Source organism: Miscanthus floridulus, chromosome 17 (genome assembly GCF_019320115.1).
Source record: "Miscanthus floridulus cultivar M001 chromosome 17, ASM1932011v1, whole genome shotgun sequence".
Lineage (NCBI taxonomy): Eukaryota > Viridiplantae > Streptophyta > Magnoliopsida > Poales > Poaceae > Miscanthus > Miscanthus floridulus.
This window is the reverse complement of record NC_089596.1, coordinates 105099792-105121801: the sequence shown is the minus strand read 5'-3', so window position 1 is coordinate 105121801 and position 22010 is coordinate 105099792. Positions and strand designations below refer to the sequence as shown.

General features: G+C 46.8%; 2 pseudogenes; both read right to left on the bottom strand.

Moving 5' to 3' along the window:
- Nucleotides 1-1106: 1106 nt before the first annotated feature.
- LOC136514778 (uncharacterized) lies at nucleotides 1107-2629 on the bottom strand (annotated as a pseudogene).
- Nucleotides 2630-3436: 807 nt separating this feature from the next.
- LOC136518010 (uncharacterized) lies at nucleotides 3437-15123 on the bottom strand (annotated as a pseudogene).
- Between the last annotated feature and the right edge of the window lie 6887 nt (nucleotides 15124-22010).

Here is a 22010-nt window from a genome sequence, read left to right as displayed (position 1 = left end):
CCGTGTCACGTCGACATCTTACGTGGAAAGTGTTCTCCGTGCGTGGCAGCATGACTAGTTAGTGACGCCCATGCATATGGCGTGACCATATTTACTGAGTCGTGCCAAGACTTCTGGCGCCATTATTAAAAGGGCTAGTTCATGAAAATTTAGTTTAGGGCATGCTTTTTAAAAATATTAATTTTTTTGTTGCTAAAATAATAAACGATTAGTGTACGTTTGCTTGACATTGGAGAGTGGAAAACACACTATTTTGCTTTTGTGCACTAAACGATTTTGTGTAGTACTAAATCAGTTCCATATTATAGTTCGTTTGACTTTTTTGACCATAAGTTTGGCCACTCGTCTTATTCAAAATTTTGTGGTAAGTATCACTTCTTTTGTTGTGGCTTACTTTATTAACAAAAAGTTTTTCAAGAATGACTTAAATTTGACTATGTTTGCACAAATTTTTTGAATAAGACGAGCGGTCAAACTTGGGTAAACAAAAAATCAAACGAATTATAGTTTGAAATGGAGAGAGTATATTGCTTGACACTGAATAGTGAGAATCACACCTTCAGCACGCTGTGCGTCCCCTGCTTAATGTGGGTGTGGAGTTGTGGACTCAACTACTGTCTTATCTCAATGGAGATCACAGACTATTCATATCTGAAATCAGAAGTAACACAGCCATGGTGAAAATTATTTTCGTTGGCGGTTTTGTACCATTATATATTGCAAGAGATCTTACTAAACATAGTACAAAATGTATTACTTGGCTCTTAAGACTTTCATGAGTCTTCAATGTCACCACATAAACGGTAGAGCCAAAATCACACAAACGCGCGCGCGCGCACGCACACGCACGCCACACATACACGCGCGCGCACGCACGCACGCACACACACACACACACACACACACACACACACACACAGAGAGAGAGAGAGAGAGAGAGAGAGAGAGAGAGAGAGAGAGAGAGAGAGAGGTCCTCAAGCTACGAAGAGATACCGAGTTGTCTCTTGCAGACAAATCGAAGCCCGAAAATTATTCAGAGTTTCAGACGCATGATAATGATGGATAAGATAACACACAGGGGTCTTGAAGCAACGAGCCAAACTTATTCAGAACACTACTTCAATGTTACCATCACTGCCATAAGACATGTGGCGTCTTGAATTGTGCTTGATCATTTGGAGCTCCACTTTCCCCTCGCTGCCAATGCCAGTCCCGTGGACGTCATGGACACGTGGCACCACATCGATACCAGTCAAGACAGTGAAATATTCCTCCTCAACCAGATCATCAATATCATAATCAGAATAATCATAGAAGACCATGGGATTCAGTAAGAAGGCCAAGATTCGGTAGAGCACGGCATAAGAACCTTGTGATGCCGAACCTGCCAGAGCCCAGGTTGACAAGCTGAGCAGGCTTTGGCTGCAGCTCCCTCTAGTCTCCAGGTGCCTCGAGCTCCTTCCAAGTGCCTACTAGCTGTGGCTGGGAGTCGTCCATGGTGGACAGGTCAGCAGCACCCAGCTGCAGGCCCTCGGTGCAAATGCCAAACCACAGCTTCAGCTCCGGCACATATTCGACCTTGCCTTTGAAAGGTAGCATCCAGTCGCCGACATGGCTCCAAGTGTGCGTCACCGTGTCCAAGCAGTAGGTGCCAGCGCCATCCGCCGATACGAAGATGACATGGGAGCCGCCTCGTTCGACCACCGCGTAGGAGGTGATGTCGGGGTGCTTTCTGTGCTCGTAGTGCTTATTAGGGTCACAGACGAATGGCGGCGGTGGGAGGAGCTGCCTCTGCCAGGACTAGGACTCGCTGTTGTAGACAAAAGCCTCATACTGATTGCTCAGCTGCTGTCTGGCGTCGTCTTCTCCTTGCAGCTCAGCTCCTCATAGGGAGAACCCTCCAGGATGTAGAAGCTGCCATTGCCGTCGTCGGTGGCATCAGCACTGGATGGGCAAGGGCTCATGCTTGGGCACGTGGAAGTAGGGAATGGTCTCCACTTGGCGCGTGTTCAGTGCGGTAAGATGGGTCCACGCACAGCAGCTTTCGACCTGCAAGCGGCAAACACTTCATATACCAGTAACAGTGTACGATTGAGCATCGGAAGTTCATGGTTGGTTGAGGAAGCTGAATCTCCCGGATCTTTCTTGTGATCGATGAAGCTGCTGCCTGCCTGTAGTTCTTGCGATCGTCTTGCGGTGGCGGCAGTACAGGTGTTGTCGTGTTGAACAACTTGTGGCGCCTCAGGTCGATGCAATTCAGCGATCTGGCTCCCTGGATGCGGTTGTCCACGATCAGATTCAGAAACCGACGCGAGACGCCCATCGCTGGAGCCTGGAGAACGGAGGCGACGGGGCGCAGCTTCTGGTCTAGAACCGGATCGGAGCAGATGACAGCAGCATGGCGGCGGGGGTGGGCGTCGCGAGATAGGTCTGGACGGTCTTGGGAGGGCTGTTCATGGGCTCTTTTCTCTGCCAATGACACAATGGGCTGCGCTGGATTTGCAAATGGGTCAATCCCGCCAGTTGGTGATGCGAGATGTTTTCCCGCCCGGCCGCCGAAGCGTCCAATCGCGGTCGCGTCGACTGCCTCCACGGCGTCTGCATCCGCGCCCGCGCGACCCCGCCCTGCCTCGATCTGCGCTCAGTGCTCGTGCCGAGAAGTTTCGATTACGGAAGGAATAGGTTAGCGAGGGGATGGTGATGGGTCTTTGCCGTGCCTTCTGCATTACGGAGCGCGAAGACAAGCAGCCTGTTCGGTTGGCTGATTCGTATCGTTGCTGGTTCGTGAAGAAGTACTGCTGGCTGGTTTGTGTGAGAGAAAAATACTATTCCAGCTAAAAATTTACGATCGTTTACGACAAGCCACAGCCAAATGAACAGGCACAAGGACTAGCGAGCATCGCAGTACTAAAACCGAAACGGCTTCACCACGGCCATATCTGCTTCAAGAGCTGATTGCCTCGCATTGCATGACGCTACGTCGCTACCATAGGTCGGGTCAGGTTTTTTTGGACCAGCAGTGACCAGTGATTCGGTGGAGTGTATTATAACAAACAATCCAACGACTGAAACAAACCGGGAGAGGACTGGGTGAAGATTCTCACCGTGACAGCAAGAGCAAGTGACCAACGGCCTGCCGGACTGCCAGCGAAGACGCTGGTGTGATGGAAGACGGTGAAGCCATCACGGTAATCGCAGGCCCAAGGAGTCGGAGATGCCAAACTGCCTCTTATAAACTAGACCCAAAAAAATACTTATCAATACTTAAAACTAAAGAAAGTACTCATCAATATGTACTTAAGAAAGTACTCCTCAATATTTGGCTCATTTTGAAAGATATCCTATCCAATCTCCTATACCTAAAAGATAAAGATACTAGAGCAGATCTATCTCATCTTCTGTACCTATAATTTTTAAAAGATCTAATAAAAAAAGCATCATTTCTCCTTAATACCCTAAAAAATACAGAAGACAGTTTTTAGGTAAATCAACTACAGCGGTACTCTTTTACTCCTAAAACAACTTATACTTATAGTAGATGCAGTATAAGAGATCCAATGGTAATGCTCCCAATATTTGGCTGCTAAATGTGTGCCGCAATCTCAGCTGACAGGACAGTGAGTGGGAAATACTCATCCATCAAATAACCATCTCAATCATAAAATTCGATCCAAGAGGCACGCGATACTGGTGATGCAAAGATAGGCTATCTTTCGCTTCCTCAGGAACTAATGGTGCTGCTGTGTTAGATATTTCGGTTTTATTGTCGCAAGATATGTAAACACCAAAAAGGAAAAATAAAATAGAAAAAGAACGGTCCTTTCTCTATCAGAATTTGAATAAATAGATCGCGCTACAATTTTGGCCATATCCTAGAAACCCTACAGGTAGAACATGCTCGAACATATATTTCTTGTGCCTCTCAGCCTCTCAAAATGTCACGACAGCAACTCATGCACACAGCGGTATCCGCGTGCCTGGATCAGACCACAAGCATTGCATGGCCTCTCTGGCGTTGCACACACAACAGGATCGCCTTCCACAAAAGTTGACAAGGGGATGGATCAGTAGCTATTTGGCCACATTTGGTTAGCCTGAGCAGCACCACTTAGGTTACCATCGCTAGGGTTTCGGTGTTCAGGGCCCAGGCCTGGCTGTGACTGCCCAAGCGCAGAGCCAAATTGTGAAGGTAGCTGGCCCTGCCGAAGGCCAGCCTGATGACTCTGCCCTTGATAGCCATACATGGTACTGGCTGCAAGTGGGGGCATTCCTCGTGAACCAGCTCCATGCATCCACATTGCCGGGTTTTCATTCTGTCAGCATAAGGAAAGTTAGTAATCATCTAATTCTCCAACCTCATATGCAAAACTCACGCATAGTTACCTGCTGAAGGGAAATAAACTGATTTCCATCTTTGAAATGTGAAGGGACCGTCCCATCAAACCCAAGAGTTGTGGTTGCTGATGTTGTGCTTTGGTTTAGAGGGAAATTTCCGGGCATGTTGTTTGCAGTTCCAAAGCCTCCAACATAGCTCGAGAGCAAAGAGCCTGGCTGTGGTAAGCTAGCAAGGGCAATGTTGCTTTTGTACTGTGGTAGAGGGTATTTCACACTTGAGTTGGGAACTGCAGCTGCTGCTTGGTGGAACAAGCCACTGTTCATGTATGGTTGATGAAAACCAGCAGGTGGGAGATATGCATAGCTTGGTGGAAGAGATGGATAGCCAATCATGCTTGCGTATCCAAGAGGAAGGGTTGCTTGAGCATAGGGATGAAGAAGATGCTGAGGGAGTGGAGGCCCTGAAGCAATGATGGAGCTTGGATGAGATTGAGTCAATTGGGTAAACCAACTGGATTGGCATTCTGCGAGAATCAAACACACAATAAGAATTGTGCCACGTATATATCAGATCCAACAAAAATATATACTAGGAAAACTATATGAAAATTAGTATGTATATGCCCATTAGGCAAAGACAACTGACTACAAGTTTTAAGTGGAACATAAGATAAAAGTAACGTTTTGGCACAACTGGAATGGATCAATCACTAAAGGAGTCAGTAGCAGAATCTTCCCTGGAATTAAAATAAGTATAGTAGTGTACACTATAGAGTGATAGAGAATGGAAATTTTTAACCCTTTGATTTTTTTTTTTAAATTGAGATGGAAATCAGAGAAAACACAACAGATGCCTAAAGATGAAACTTAAGTCACTCCAAAGCTCAAACTGGAGACCATGGTAGTTCCAGTTTCCACAATAACAAGAGACTAAAAAAGAAGTTCAACGTAGCCGGGTTCATTATCAGGATTTGTCCAACGAAAAAGCTACTTCGCGACAGTCGCGTGACCGCGCGACGCCCTTGCTCATGCCTCGCGCGACCTCGCGACGCCCACGCCTCACTCCCTCTCCCACGCGACACGAGCCCGCTCTCCCTCTCCCCACGCGACCCCGCGCTCCCTCTCCCTCCACGCCCTCGCCAGAGAAGAAGAAACGCCGGCTGCTAGGGTTCCGCGCCAGCGAGCTCCTCCCTCCCTCCTCTCCGGCGGCGGCGGCGGATTCCGGCGGCGAGGTAGGCCTCCTCCTCCTCCTGGATCTAAGCTCACCGGAGACGAAGACGACGGCGGCGGTGGCTAGGGTTCCAGCGAGCTCCTCCCCCCTCTCCTTCCCAACTCCGGCAGCTATAAAAGGGCCCGGCCAGGGGGAGGCAGGCCGGCCCGGCGGTAGGGAAGGAGGCCGGGCGGCTTAGGGGCCCTGGCGGTGCCCGCGGCTGCTGGGCCAAGGAGGGGCGGGGGGTGCCATGGCCGGAGCTCGGAACTCGCCGGCCATGGTGGATCTTCCGCGAGAAGGGGGAGGGAAGAAGGCGGCCGTCGCGGCGGCAAGCCCTAGCGCGCCGCGGTGGGGGCGGGGGCCGGCGGCGGGGGCGAGTTCGGCAAGGTCGAGGACGACGGCGAGGGAGGGAGCAGCGGAGGACGACCACAGGGAGGGAGAAAGAGGCAGCAGAGGAGGCGGACGCGAGGTAGACGACGGGGTCGCGCGCTCCCGGAGCGCGTGACCCGTCGCGCGTTAACGTTGTCCTTTGTCCAAATATAAATCACATTTGAAGACTGCTAGTTTACCTATATTGCTCATGGTGACATGGTGCAATTAGCATAAACCAAATCACAATCTAGGAGAGAAGGAAGTTTATCATTCTAGCATTCATCATTTACATGTAAAATGATAAGTTAAAAACAATCACAAACAAATAGTAATAGGAAGATAACAAAATCTTATGCATCGCTTCCTCATGTTTCACCAAAAACTGCAAAGGAAGTTTATCGGTCTAGCAGGTTCCACATTCTTAACACTTATCATTTGCATGTAACATGGTAAGTTCAAATGTTAGGAAATAATCACAATCAGATAGCAACACAACAAAATCTTATGCATCGTCTCCTCGTATTTCACCATAAACTGCAAATGTTCCACCAATGCAAATCTTAGGACTATTGACAACCTATACAACAGACAAAAAGGCTCGTTGTCTAAAGCAAACATGAGCCTCGTTTATGACATTAGTTTGTCAACAACAAATGGAATATATGCTGCCCTTTCAAGACCGTAATTATAGCAGATCAGATTACCTAGCAACATCAAGTAACTATAGGTAACATAACCAACAAGACAGAATGTAGAAAGTTGGCAAGAAAGGGAGAAATACATTGTTGCTTCACTGGAATGCACAAATGGAGTTGAAATTGCATAATAAAGTGAAATGTTCGTACCTCTTGGGGCTGCGTAGAAACAGTTGCATTGCTCATGGATGACGACATTGCACCAGGCATCATAGGAGGATTAGTGAGCAATAGTGAGAATGCTGGATCAAATTCGCGCAATGGTGGGATTGCTGGTGACAGGAGACCATTTTGTATTTTTGCTGCACACACAATATAAAACAGCTGTTAGTTGCAGACACACACAACAACAAAACAGCTGTTAGTAGCAGACACACACAACAATAAACAGCTGTTAGTTGCAGACACACAAAAAATAAAACAGCTGTTAGTTGCCGACACACAATAATAAAACAGCTGTTAGTAGAGAACATTAATGCAAAGCAAACAAATTAATAATAGCACATGAACTGCAAATGGGGAAATCAGGTACACTTCTTTTTTTTTCAAAGAGCTAGTGCGCCTTCAAATAGTAAAATAAGCGAGCTAGGTCAACCTTTTATGAGGTTTCTCTCCCACAGACAAGTCAAAGGGTTAGATGTAAAGTATAACGGTATATAAGCAAAATAGCAACCGCAACACTTAATTTGCATATACACAATTGCATAGAAATTTGCAACATATCACTGCAATTAGAGCTAGGATGACACATGGGTATGTACCATGAAGCTTGAGAGAGGAGAAATGTTCTGGAATTGTCGGTTTTCCTGTAGATAACTCTGTGAAGCAGAATCTTGCAGCGCTGGACCTGAAGTTGCATAATCTGGGGTTGATGATAGGTTGTATTCAGTATTGCTCGTGACATCCAGGAAATTGGCTCTTTCAGATTGCTGTACTGATGTGATATCAAGATTCTCCACATTGCTGTTTGCCGCAGAAGTAACATATTCATTAGCAGGAGGAGCGTATTCATTAGCAGGAGGAGCTAATGTCACCTTGCTTTCGTCATCATGGATTCTGAAAATAAAGTAAAGGGCTTATAAGAGCTACATGATAAAAATTGGGGTGAAGAAAATATAAAAGAAAACGAAGGAGGATACCTGCTATCTGATTGGTCAATTGAATCATCAGGAACTGTCGCAACATCCCCATGACTATCAAGAGGTTTTGTTGTCAAGGATGCATCAAGTGTTCCAGACACAAAACTACCAAATGTCAAGTGTGCACAATCAGCGTTTGAAACCTGAAGATGATCAGGGATTATTACAGCCGGATTATCATCGGACAATTTTGGTCCCTCATGCAGAGTCAAATGGTCAAACTGTGTTGTCGTTGTAGACATATCTCCATTCAGATCTGCCATCAAAGAGGTAAACGGTAATACAAAATGAGAAACTTGATGAACACCGTCAGGAAAATCTCACACAGTGACACAATAGATGGCCCGTCATCCCATTTTTTTTAGTTACAAAGGGGCACTATGGTAACAGGTAAAGTAGTAAAAGGGTGGCCACATAGGGGTGTAATGTGAATGTGTGATAGCCACATAGGGGTGTAATGTGAATGTGTGATAGCCACAAAGGGGTGTGAATGTGTGATAGCCACATAGGGGTGTGAGTGTGTGATTGCCACATAGGGGTGTGAATGTGTGATTGCCACATAGGGGTGTGAATATGTGATAGCCACATAGAGGTGTGAATATGTAATAGCCACATAGGAAACAAAAAAGATCCACATAATAAATAAAATAAAGCACTTACAACTTAATTTACTTAGTAAGTAGGGTCATCAGAATCATATAAGCTGAATAACAACATGCAGAAATACAGGTAAGACAAACAATGCCCATTTTGACTTACTTTGGTTTGCTCAAATGAAAGGCCATTGAGCTGAAAGTCGTCTGTTTTCTCTATCGAGCCTTCATCCAGATGACTGACAACTTCAGTATATTCTGATTGTATATCTTTACCAGAAGCAGAAACTTAGTCCAGGAGTTGTCAAGCTTTCTGTATTGCCCTCTTCCAAATTTGCGTCTTTTTCAATGTCATCTTCATTGGCATCTGGCGTTGATGAACCTTGCGCGTTAGAACTCGTGGAAAGGGCTTCAACATCTGTTCCCTCTGCTGAAGGTAACATATCAAGTGAGGAAGCATCTTTAGGTACAGAGTGCACCTCAACAGCACCATTTGGCAATTTATCTGCTGCACCATGGCCTACTTCTGATGTAAAAACAGTTCTGTTGTATTCCTTGGGCGCAAGATTTGGTATATTGGAAATGACTGAATCACCAATGGCTGGCATGGCAGTGCTACTTGCAACAGATCTGCTCCCAACCTTAGCTTGAGGCCTGCCCATCTTCACTATTTCAGCCATGGAAGGGCGACCTGGAATACCACCCCAACCATGCTGCACTTGAGATGGAGGCTGAGAAGTGGTGTTCTTAGCATCAGCCTGGGCAACATTGCTGCAAACATAATAAGCCTAAAAGAATTAGAAGCCTGCCAAGGAAGTCTTGAAGCTACATTTACAAATTACCAGAAAAAGTGAACACGTCTAATTTGAATGAGTGAATTGTCAAAATTTAAAGACACTGCCAGATTGCCCTGGAAAATGGATACTGAATAATATAAACAGTTAAGAATACAGAACAGATGATGCAAAAATGAAGAAAACAAAGTATATGAAACTGAGACTGCAAATGATGATCTCTTCATAATATTCAAGCTAGAAAGTATCAGGTCCTTCAATGCCGTAACAAGTTACTTGTAGAGAAGGACATCATAACGATATCAAATAAACATTTTCTACCATTCCTTTCTCTAGAATTATGTTAGTGAAACATAACAAAAATATAATGGCACTTAACCTACGTTTAGTGATGAAGCTACTACTGCAATTTTCGCAATGTTTTCAAGGCGGTAAGGCGAGGCGTGGCGACCGACTACCGCCTTACGATTAAGCGACTAAGGCGTGAGGCGAGGCGACGCCTTAACATCTTAAGGGAATCTTAAAAAAGCAGCTTAGAGTGGTAGATAATGAAGAAAAACAAAAAGGAAAAAGGAAAAGAAAGGAGAAGGAGCAAGAAGTAGTCAGGCCCAGCCCACCAGGCAGCCCATATACCCCTCACCTTTGACCTTCCTGCAGCCTGCTTCATCTCTCGAACTCCCAATCCTCTCTCCAGCGCCGTCGCATCTCTCTCTCTCTCGTTCTCCACTACCGCTCCGCCTCCGTCCCTCTCTGTCTCTTGCTTCCCTCCCTCCTCCAGATGTTGCAGGTCAGCTCCGATTGGGGGAACATGGCCGCAGCCCGCACAGGCGCCCGCACGGCTCGGCGGCGAGCGGGCAGCAACTTCTCCCGTCGGCGCGGGAGAACGCGTCCGCACGGGCGAGCTGCGGCTTCTGGTTTCCCTCCCGCTCTCCTGCTGGTGAATCTCCCGCGCGCCCGCTCTCTCTCTCCCTCCGGCGCACTCTGTTTCTCCCGCGCACCCCTTCTCCCTCACTTTTCCCCGCCGTTTCCAATCCATCTCACGCGTTTTCCCGCCGCCCAGAACAGAGGCCTCCCCGTAAGGCAAGTCGTCTGCTGTGGCGTCCCGCGTGGAGCGCCTTGGCGATTAAGCGACGACAAAGCGACGACAAAGCAACGCCTTGAAAACATTATTTTCGTGTGACAGAAGAAAGGCTTCAGTTGCACGCATTCTAGGATGACAAGTAAAAAAAAAAAACCAACAATGACATTCTGGTTTGTCAAAAACTACTCCACTCTGTTCTGTAGGACCTATATTTGACATATGATCTGTGTTATCCACCTTTGAACCTGTGTTTTGTGAAGAGAACACCAGAAATGAACTATAGCCATTAAGATCAAAGGTCTAATAGGAAACCAGCCAAAACATCTATTTCGATTCTGTTGTACTTCAATTATCAAATAGACAAATGGACAACAAATGATGCAAAAACAAAAAATAAGTACAAGGGAATAACTAAATTAATGCAACAGTTCAACAACTACAATACCAGTCTGGAGTAAGTTGGGTAAACTAGCTATGAAACCCAAAACGAGTTACAAATCACAAGAAAGAGAGAAACAAATAAAGAAAAGGGCAACAGTGAGAGATGAGAGAAGAAATTGACTTGAAACGATGAAAACAACAAACATTAAAAAAACAATCAACATATATAGCTAAGATTCCTATATAGAACCAATAAGTGGCCCATACCCAGTAGCAGAAAATGTTTCTGTAGTGTCACTTCTTGACATCCAAGGCTGATGAGTTTAGTGGAGCATGTAACTCTGGCTCCTTCTTGACAGGGCCTATGAAACCGCCTGTAGAGTCTGCTGACATGAAGAGGGAAAAACAAAATGAGTGCACCAGTTAGACTGAGAAAACAGCAAACCATACATTGTTATAACATGAAACTACAAAATGAAGAATGCTACCTCGCCCACTTCGATCTGAACCAGCCTTATATCCTCGATATATAGATTTCTGGAATGGTCGAGGCCTTGTTTCCTGACTAACTTTAGTCTACAGATGAGAGAAAGTTTGTCAGGGGAATAATAGACAACTTGGAGACATGGATTGACTCAGATCAAAATGCCAAGATGCACTAAAGATCACAGAAAAGGGTCTTTGAGTGTAATAACAGTACCCAAAGAAAGGCATATATATGCATGAATCTATTTCAAAGCAAGTACAATGGAAAGCTACTGCTAAGCTAATAACTGATCAGTTAATAGTAGTATGCTGATTCTTCATCAAGCAAGAATGGCACCATACAGCAACACGACATATCAGCCAGTCCATAGCATGGGAGGAACCTAAGTCTCCTATTCAGTGCAAGATTGCACAATCAATGACCTTAAACTCACATTGCGGTGAAAAGGAAAATCTCACAAAAAAACAAAGGATGGAAAAGCAAATGGTGAACCTACAATCAATGCAAGCTTGCATAATCAATGAACCTATACTCACATTGCAGTGAAAAGGAAACTCTCAAACAAAAATCAAAGGGCGAAATGCAAACAATGAACCTGTAGAAAAGCTGGGGATACAAGGAATTCATGCATCTACTAACCTCCTTTTTCTTATCCCGCTTTCTTCTCACTTCATGAAAAGTATCTGGATAGACATGAATAAAAAAAGAGTTAGATTAATCATAAGCAATCCACACAAAGACACACACACACACACACACAGAGAGAGAGAGAGAGAGAAACAAAGATAGTTTCCACATTCATGGAGTTATCTAGGAGAGGCCGGTCCAAAAAAATAAGAAATTTTGGCTCATTGCTATTCGGTATATATATATATATATATATATATATATATATATATATATATATATATATATATATATATATATATATATATATATATATATATATATATATATATATATATATATATATATATATATATATATAGAAAAAAGGACTACTCTCTCCGTTTCAAATTATAAGACATTTTGGCTTTTCTAGATACGTTACTTTACTATGTATATAGACATAATGTAAATCTAAGTGTATAACGTATATCTCGAAAAGCCACACGTCTTGATTTGGAATGGATGAAGTATTTCAAAAGAAATAAACGCTGAAACAAAACGGGCAAAGACTAGCAATGGGCCTTATTTACATGCGCAGCCCAATTACTCGCTCCCTCTAAGGGCCCACTAGCAGACGCGGGACGCAGAAAAAACATGGGGCAGCGCACCTTTGGCGCGTCGGACCATGGTTCCAAACCCGACAGCGCAGAGACACTTTCGCGTAGGGCCCTGTAGAACCACTAATGGTCCCACGTGTCGGTGTCCTTCGCGCTATAACATCGTGCACACCAGAGGCCAGTCCTCTCGTTGGCCTGGCCCCCCTCGCCTCCTACCCCCACCGCCCCACGTCGCCTAAGCGGCCGCCTGGCCGCGCCCTGCCGTGCTCCTCCCGCCGACGCGTCGCCGGCTTCGCGGCCACCGCCAAACACAGATCCTATCCCAACCTAGTCGCTGCTGCTTACTCCTCCCAGTCGTGGTCCACACACACACACACACACACATCAGTCACAAATGTAGTGATTTATTTCCAGCAGAGAAAATATCAGATGGCTAAGGATTAGATGGTGCATTTACAATAGGACAAATCACAAAAAAAGAATGAGCAGGACTAATGGAAGGCTTTCATAACTTGAAGCAACCTTAGGTAACTGGCACCCAAGCATCTCCGCACTGAAACTACTGAAAATTCTACTTTCCAACAAATATACGGTACTTGGTACATATCAATTTACAACAAAATAGATAATCCGCCTATGCCAAGTTATAAATAGATAGCAAACTCCATACCAAGAAAAGGGTAGGCAATACATGAGTGAGCTTAAACACATCCTATTGCTGAAGATAAAAGGCATGTTTATGGTAGGCACAACAGTTATCTGTTTACATGATATCCAATATTACTATGTATATAGACATAATGTAAACCTAATTCTATAACGTATATCTCAAAAAGCCACAACATCTTAATTTGGAATGGATGAAGTATTTCAAAAGAAATAAACGCTGAAAGAAAACGGGCAAAGACTAGCAATGGGACTTATTTACATGCGCAGCCCAATTACTCGCTCCCTCTAAGGGCCCACTAGCAGACGCGGGACACAAAAAAAACACGGGGCGCGGCGCACCTTTGGCGCGTCGGCCCACGGTTCCAAACCTGACAGCGCAGAGACACTTTCGCGTAGGGCCCTGTAGAACCACTAATGGTCCCACGTGTCGGTGTCCTTCGCGCTATAACATCGTGCACACCAGAGGCCAGTCCTCTAGTTGGCCTGGCCCCCCTCGCCTCCTACCCCCACCGCCCCACGTCGCCTGAGCGGCCGCGCCCTGCCCTGCTCCTCCCGCCACCGCGTCGCCTGCTTCGCGGCCTCTGGCCACCACCAAACACAGACCCTATCCCAACCTAGTCGCTGCTTGCTTACTCCTTCCCAGTCGTGGTCCACACACACACACACACACACACACACAACACAACACACACACACAACACGCACACACACACACATCAGTCATACATGTAGTGATTTATTTCCAGCAGAGAAAATATCAGATGGCTAAGTAAGGATTAGATGGTGCATTTAGAATAGGACAAATCACAAAAAAACGAATGAGCAGGACTAATGGAAGGCTTTCATAACTTGAAGCAACCTTAGGTATCTGGCACCCAAGCATCTCCACACTGAAACTACTGAAAATTCTACTATTCAACAAATATATGGTACTTGGTACATATCAATTTACAACAAAATAGATAATGCGCCTATGCCAAGTTATAAATAGATAGCAAACTCCATACCAAGAAAAGGGTAGGCAATACATGAGTGAGCTTAAACACATCCTATTGCTGAAGATAAAAGGCATGTTTATGGCACAACAGTTATCTGTTTACATGATATCCAATATATGGCAAGGTATCATGACCCTGCAACACAGCTGGATTACGATGGGGTATGAATCAGGATTTATATGTACTACAGTAAACTGACCCCCCCCCCCCCCCCCCCCCAACACAACACACACACACACACACACAACACCCACACACCCCCACCCCCACACACAGACACACCTTCCCCCTCCTATTATTACACCATGGGGTGGTGGCACAATCTGTTGCAAAAGACACATCCATAAATGCAAAAAAGGGTTGCTCGTTGACAAAAATAAAGAAGTGTCTTCTCAAATCTGAAGGCATGACAAATTAAAACTTCCCAGCATGCTTCACAGTCACGTTGAGCCTAAACTGGCAAGCAAATACAAGTCACAGCGTACAGCATCCGCAAAATCAGACCAGATTGGCAAGCAATTCAACAGCAACCGTCCAAAATGTGGGGTTATTACGACTTATACGACACAGACCACGCGTATCTGCGCCGCGCCAAATCACCGCGCGAAGAAAAAAAAAATCAAACCCTAGCGCTGACGAGCATCGCACGACAACGTCCACGCTAAACAATTGGAGCCCGCGAGGGGAGAGAGAGCGAGAGAGTATGGTACCCTGGGAGATGAGCCTCTCGACGGCTATGTCGGGGTCCATGCCGCAGTCGCAGAGCGTGGCGTAGATCTCGCCCTCCGAGCGGTCGGCCAGGATCCCCTTGAGGCTCTGCACCATATTCCTGGAGGCGGCCGGGATCGCCGCCGCATCCGACCCGTCCGGCGCCGCGTAGGAGGGCTGCCTCCCGCCGCCGCCACGGCCGCCGCCCCTCATGGCGCTCCCGCTCACGGTCCCGCCGCCACAACCACCACAGGCGCCTCCGCCGCCTCCTCGATCCGGGGCGGCGACGACCTGCGGTCGCGTCGCCGCTGCGCGCGGTGTGCGGAGCAGCAAAACCCTCGTCGCCGCCGCCTCGCTCCCCCCACCCGCACCGTGTATTGCCGCAGCAGCCACGCACGCACCGAGAGAGGGCCGGCCCGTGTACGAGCTCAGCTAATAAACGGGAACGGGGGGCTGCCGGTTTCCTTTCCTGAGCTGGAAAAAAAAATATGGCTTTGTTTAGATCACCTCCAAATTTTTTTTTACTCTTTCTCCATCACATTAATTTTTAGCCGCTTGCATGGAGCATTAAATGTAGATAAAAAAAATAACTAATTGCATAGTTTAGTTGAAAATCATGAGATGAATCTTTTGAGCTTAGTTGGTCCACGATTGGACAATATTTACCAAATAAGACGAAAGTGCTACTATTCATCGGGTTGCAATTTTTTGCAAGCCTAAAAAGAGGATGAGCGCCCCCTGCCCTGCCCTGCCCTGCCCTTCCGTCTGTCGGACGCCGTAGCCCGTCGGGTTGTGTTGCGAGCTTGCGGCTCCCAAATCCTAAGAGCTTAAATGCTTCTTGCACCCGGGCTCTCTTCTCCGCCGCGTTTCACCAGACGCTGACAGACGGGTGCCGTTTATCAAAGGAGTCCTGATTGTTTCCTCCCTCTCAATTCTTGGTTGCAATCTTTAGTACGGGTGGTTTTCGGTCGGCACATAATATTTTTTTAAAAATTGGTCAAGTACAGATAAGCAGTAACCTTTTTTTCTCAGCAACGATGTTGGTAGAAGGCGTGACGTGTAGGCAGGAAGGCGTGATGTGTGATGTCTCGAATGCGTGTAAGAACACGTGATGTGCGATGGTTGGCTTTAGATGGAAGGGCAAGTGAAACGGTCTTTTGGTTCTCTTATTTGTATGTGTATCATGTGGGTCTTGCGTGGGTGTATCCAAGTCATGGGTTTTCTGTCGGCACACGGTATTTGGCTAAGTACAGATAAGCAGTAACATTTTCGGTGTCGTGAATGATGCCCGTAGAAGGCGTGACGTGCAGGGGGAAGGCGTGATGTGTGATGTCTCAAATGCGGGTAAGAATGAGTGATGTGCGATGGCTGGCTTTAGGTGGAAGGGCGAGTGAAACTGTCTTTTGGTTCTCTTATCTGTTTATGTCTATCACACGGGCCTTGCGTGGGTGTATCCAGCAAGGTATAAAGTCATGTAAACCGGGTTTCCGGCCAGCACACAGTATATTTGGCCGAGTACAGATAAGCAGTAACCTTTCCGGTGTCGTGGAACGATGCTAGTAGAAGGTGTGACGTGCAGGCGGGAAGGCGTGATGTGTGATGTCTCGAATGAGGGTAAGAACGTGTGATGTGTGATGGCTGGCTTTAGATGGAAGGGCGAGTGAAACGATCTTTTAATTTGGTTCTCTTATTTGTTGTGTCTATCATGTGGGCCTTGCATGGCTGTATCGAGCTAGGTATAAAGTTATGTAAAGCCATGTAAGGCGTGATACTTCAGATATTTTTTGTATTCAAAACCAGGTCGAAATGAAAAGACCCGTAGATTCTAACTCCCATCTTTCTTAATCAGCTGATGCAGCCTTATAACTACCGATAAAAATCGATAACTAACATGTACTACGTCTTGCAAGAGATCAATCAACTGATGCGGCCTTACAAGAGATATTATAAGTCGTGACGATACTTATAAACAAGCCGGAGGTCAATCAGCTGATGTAGCCCTGCTTACTTGAAGAACTCGCCGAGATCTACGTTACTCCTACTCCTAAGAGTTGACGTGAAGCCAAAAAAAAAAAAGTAAAAACTAATTTTGATTGATGTGTGGATGTCAATTACAATGGCCGGAGGTTTATATTTATACCCTAGGCTAATGCAAAGTCCTAATTGGACACGACACAAACTTTCCTAGAAATAAAAGGAAAAACATATTACTCATACTCGGCCAACCACATTTGGCTACGTACGTAGAAATTCTAATCAGCCGAGCATGCATGTTTCCCTCTTTTCCTTGATCGAATGAGCTCCAGTTTGCATATATCTTCTCACGATTGGCAACCAGAGACGTCAACCAATTTCCTGTCCTTTCATGCATGGACTAAGCACGGCCAATCAAGAAGCTTCACGTCTCCATCCAAGAATATGTATTAATTTTCCTTGTGTAGCCTGGGGCCAAATATTATACGTGTGATCTCCAGCATATAGATACGCTGCAACAGAACTTTCCTCTTCGGCATACTTCCGTAAATAATGCTTCATTGTATTCCCATACGCTGCTGCCTTTCCTTTCGCTTTTATCTTCTGGCCAAGTAATATTAGGAAATAATTTAATCAACCGTCACAAGCCCATCACGCTTGCATTTTCCCTTTCCTTTTGCTTCCCTTCACGTGAAGAGGTCTCGGACATTGCTTCTCCCAAAATATATTAAATAATATTTCTTGACCGGTCCCTAAATATTCCTCAACTAGAAAATCTTCTTGCTTTTGACATCATCGGACGATTTATTCCTTTTTAGGATAAGCTTACCAAATTTTAGTGTAAACATAAGTCCCCTTAGTTCGGATTATGAATGTTCATGCTTTGAACTATTTCGGTCCGATAATCTTCTTTCCTCAGCCGATGATATCTGGTTGCAATATTGAAGACTGCATCGGCTCTATATCAGGATTGACGGAGTATCATGGAACAATGGAAACGAAGAAATAGCCGATGCGTCACGCTAGATAATAACAAGCCATGCATGATCAATTCAAAGCCATCCCATCCGCCGCCCGTCTTGATATAATAGTATTTTTCTAAATCAAATCCATAGATGTGGGGTGTATGAGCGCGTCAGCTGATGTTCTTTACAACTCACCAGCTGATTTTCTGCACAGCACATCGGCTCAGTTCTGTACAGCTCAGTTTTGTGCTTCTCAGGAGGCTTCGACAGCAACAAATATGGAGGCTGTACAGGCGTCAAACTGTAATTGTCTCCCATCGGCTATTAGCTTGATACCTTCGGCCACCATACCAATATAATCCAATAATTTCTAGCGATGGTCTTCTTCTAATTTGATTTTCAATGAGCCGATGAATCCGTTGATAGCAATAATATCTTATTCCAAGCTTCACCTATACATATGAACTTTGAAGTGTCTACCACACTGTCGCGGGATTGGAACCGCGGCAAGCATAGTTGTTCAAGTCGGTGTCAGAGTACGTGTCTCCGGTGGCTCGGGTGGACTCAAGAACACAAGAATCACAGAGAGAACGCAACTGTTTATCCTGGTTCGGGCCAATCGATGCCCTACGTCCAGCAGCTGATGATCCTTATACTCAAAAGCACCCAAAATCGGGGGTTACAACAGAGTGTAAAGAGAGATTTGGTGGGGAGTTAGCTCGGTGCTAATCCTAAGGTCGCCTCGCCGTCGGTGGAGCCTTTCCCTCGTCGAAAAGGAGGAAGACGGCGGGATGCGGTGGAGGGGCTCTTGCGGCCTCTCTCTAGGTTGCCCCTGCTCTCGGTGCTAGGCAGGAGCGGATGGAATGAGGAATGCTCTCGGTGCTAGGCAGGAGCGGATGGAATGAGGAATGGAATGATCTGTCTTCGATCATCCTCTCTCCTCTAGGTCCGACCTTATCCCTTATATAATGAGATAGGTCGGGTACATGGCACTTTGGGGAGATGAGTCTATGGTCAACATACGCCGGAGTCCAGGAGGGTCTTGCAGCGGCGCTCTGTGAACCGTGGCGGTGTCGTGGAGCCGAAGAAGCCTTGGGCGTCGTCCGACTGCTCTGTTCTGACACTCTGCGTGTCAAGTTGTGTCGGCTTGGACCGGCCTCCCCCAGGTGGACCTTCTGTAGTCTTCTTGGTGGCGAAGGAGGTCGGCTCCAGAGGCTGATGCGCGGGCCCGGGAGCCGCCTGGCCCCTGAAGGCCGTGGGAAGCTTGTCTTCTTATATCATACCCCGTGCGTGGCCCTGTCGCGGAAGTGGCTGGCAAGGCCACGCCTGGAGCGTGGCGTCTAGGAGCCCCCGAGCCCCGATAGCTCGGGGCTTGTCTTCTTGTGCCCGGACCTTGGCTAGCGTCGCAAGCCGGGCAGGAGCCAAGGCCCAAGCTCGAGCGTGTCGTCGATCGGGAGCCTGAGGCCTGGGCGAGCCCCCGAGCCCTGGGCAAGGGCTACGCCAAGCCCAGGCTTGGTCAGGTTTCTTCGTCGGAGGGTGTGCGCGAGCGTACCTGATGGGTATAGCCCCCGGGCGATCCTGGAGGAGTCGGCCGAGGGGTCCCTTTGGTCGGGAACCATTGATCTCGAGGCTTAATATACCCATATGTTAGGATCTCATCAGGATCCTCTAAAAGGTCCTAATGGCTAGAGGGGGAGTGAATAGCCTATTGAAAATTTCTACAACAACACTTAGCAAAGATGTTAGACAATTAAACGGCGAAGCAAGTGTTGCGCTAACCTACTAAAAAATACAAGCCACCTACCACAATTCTAATGACTATGATCTCTAAGCATACAATGGCTATGTCAGTACACTAAGTTAGTGTGCTCTTAAACACTTACTAAAGAGCCACACTAACCACTAGACCCGACACAAGCTTGCTCTCAAAACTAATTACACTAAAGAGCGAAGCAACACTAGAAATGTAAATGCAAGAGAGGTGATGTGGTACCGTCGTGTCGAGGATAGAGCCAATCACAATATGATGGAGCCAATCAATCACAATGAATACAAAAAAATCCTCGGGATAAGATGACACAAGATTTTTTACCAAGGTTCACTTGCTTGCCGGCAAGCTAGTCCTCGTTGTGGCGATTCACTCACTTGGAGGTTTACGCGCTAATTGGCATCACACGCCAAACCCACAATCGGGTGCCGCACAACCAACACAAGATGGGGATCACATAAGCCACGAGTAATCCACTAGAGTACCTTTTGACTCTCCACCAGAGAAAGGTCAAGGACCCCTCACAATCACCACAATCGAAGCCGGAGACAATCACCAACTTCCGCTCGACGATCCTCGCTGCTCCAAGCCATCTAGGTGGCAGCAACCACCAAGAGAAACAAGCGAATCCCGCAGCGAAACACGAACACCAAGTGTATCTAGATATAATCACTCAAGCAATGCACTTGGATTCACTCCCAATCTCACAAAGATGATGAATCAATGATGAAGATGAGTGGGAGGGCTTTGACTAAGCTCACAAGGTTGCTATGTCAATGCAAATGGCCAAGATAGTGAGCTTGAGTCGGCCGAATAGCTTTTATAGAGGGGCAAACAAAATAGAGCCATTGCCCCCTCACTGTAGCTGTCTACGGAACGACTGGACGCGCAGGTCGAAACGACCTGACGCTCGGTCCCCAGCGTCCGATCAACGGATGCCAGCCATGTGTCCAGCATTTAAACCATGGCCACCCGATCTCCAACGGTCGAGAGCCTTCTCGCGCGTGGTCAAGTTGTGATCGGACGCGCCGATCAACGACAAGACGCGCCCAATGCCGCATTCGCTCGCATGCAAGCCCACGCGCCCAACACTATGACCTGATGCACCGAGGGAATGACCGGACATGCCACCAACATGGTGTTTGATCACTTCCAGAGAGCTCCCTGAGCCTCCTTTCCATGACCCAACGCGTCCGAGGGTGGATGACTGGACTCAGGGCTAAGTCCGGTCCTCACAACCGCTGCACGCTAAGTCCAGCAACCCTACGTCAGCGTACGTCAGCAGCAACCAGACCCAAGCCCTGCACATTCGTTCACCACTTCGCGCTAGAGTCCGGTCACTCGATCGAGGCCTCGCCACCATGCACCAATTGACCGGACGCACCGGTTCAGCGTCCGGTCCAGCGTCCGATCACTGTAAACAGCGCCTCCTCAACTCTAACTTTGCACTCTTGCTCAAATGTGCCAACCACTAAGTGTATCACTTTGTGCACGTATGTTGGCATATTTTCACAAATATTTTTAAGGGTGTTAGCACTCCACTAGATCTAAATGCATAGGCAATGAATTAGAGCATCTAGTGGCACTTTGATAACCGCACTTCGATAAGAGTTCCACCCCTCTTAATAACACGACTATCGATCCTAAATGTGATCACACTCGCTAAGTGTCTCGATCGCCAAACCAAAAAGCTCCTATCAAGTATCACCTTTGCCTTGAGCTTTTTGTTTTTCTCTTTCTTCTTTTCCAAGCCGAGCACTTGATCACCATGGTCACCACACCATCATCATGATCTTCACCATTGCTCCACCACTTGGAATAGTGCTATCTATCTCATGATCACTTTGATAAACTAGGTTAACACTTAGGGTTTCATCAATTCACGAAAACTGAACTAGAGCTTTCAGCCCCCGAGCCCTTTGTGGCCTCACTTGGCCTAATTCGTGATGGCGATGAAGGGCTGAACTCGATCTTCTGGTTACCGAACTTAGCCATGGTGGGGATAGCTTCTGCTGACAGCAGTGCATTGCCCTACGTGGGCCCGTTGCCCTTGGTGTGATAGGGGTGCTTGGCTATCAGGGCCAAGTGGTAGCAGTGCTGGCCCCTTCTCTGTTCCTATGTCGCATAGGTCTGTGACCCGAGCGAGGGTTCGGTGAACTCATCTCGGAGTTACTGACTTTAGGCCCAGGGGCACCCTTCCTTTTGGTCAGGACCTACCATGGGTCGGGTGATCTAGAGCGTCTAGGCTCTAGCTCGAGGCCACCTAATCACTTGGCGCGCCTGTTGACGGTAGTTAACATTCATCATAAACCATCAATATAACTTGTATAAATGACTAAAATGGATCACCAATGTAGACTTAGGGGTTTAAACTTACAAATTCCATGAGTTTTGGTGAATATGTGTTTTCAGCAGGATTTAATCAAAAAATCGCCAGGGAGGACCTATTTGTCAAAGGAAATCATAGAATTCCACCGAGTAACCGATGTGGGAAGACTCTATAAGACTCTAGAAGGTGAATCACCGAAGCGGGACACATGTCACTGACATGTGGGGCGCCCATCCCCTATGGGTCCCACCTGTCAGCCTCCTTGCTATGTCGGTTCTCCACCGTC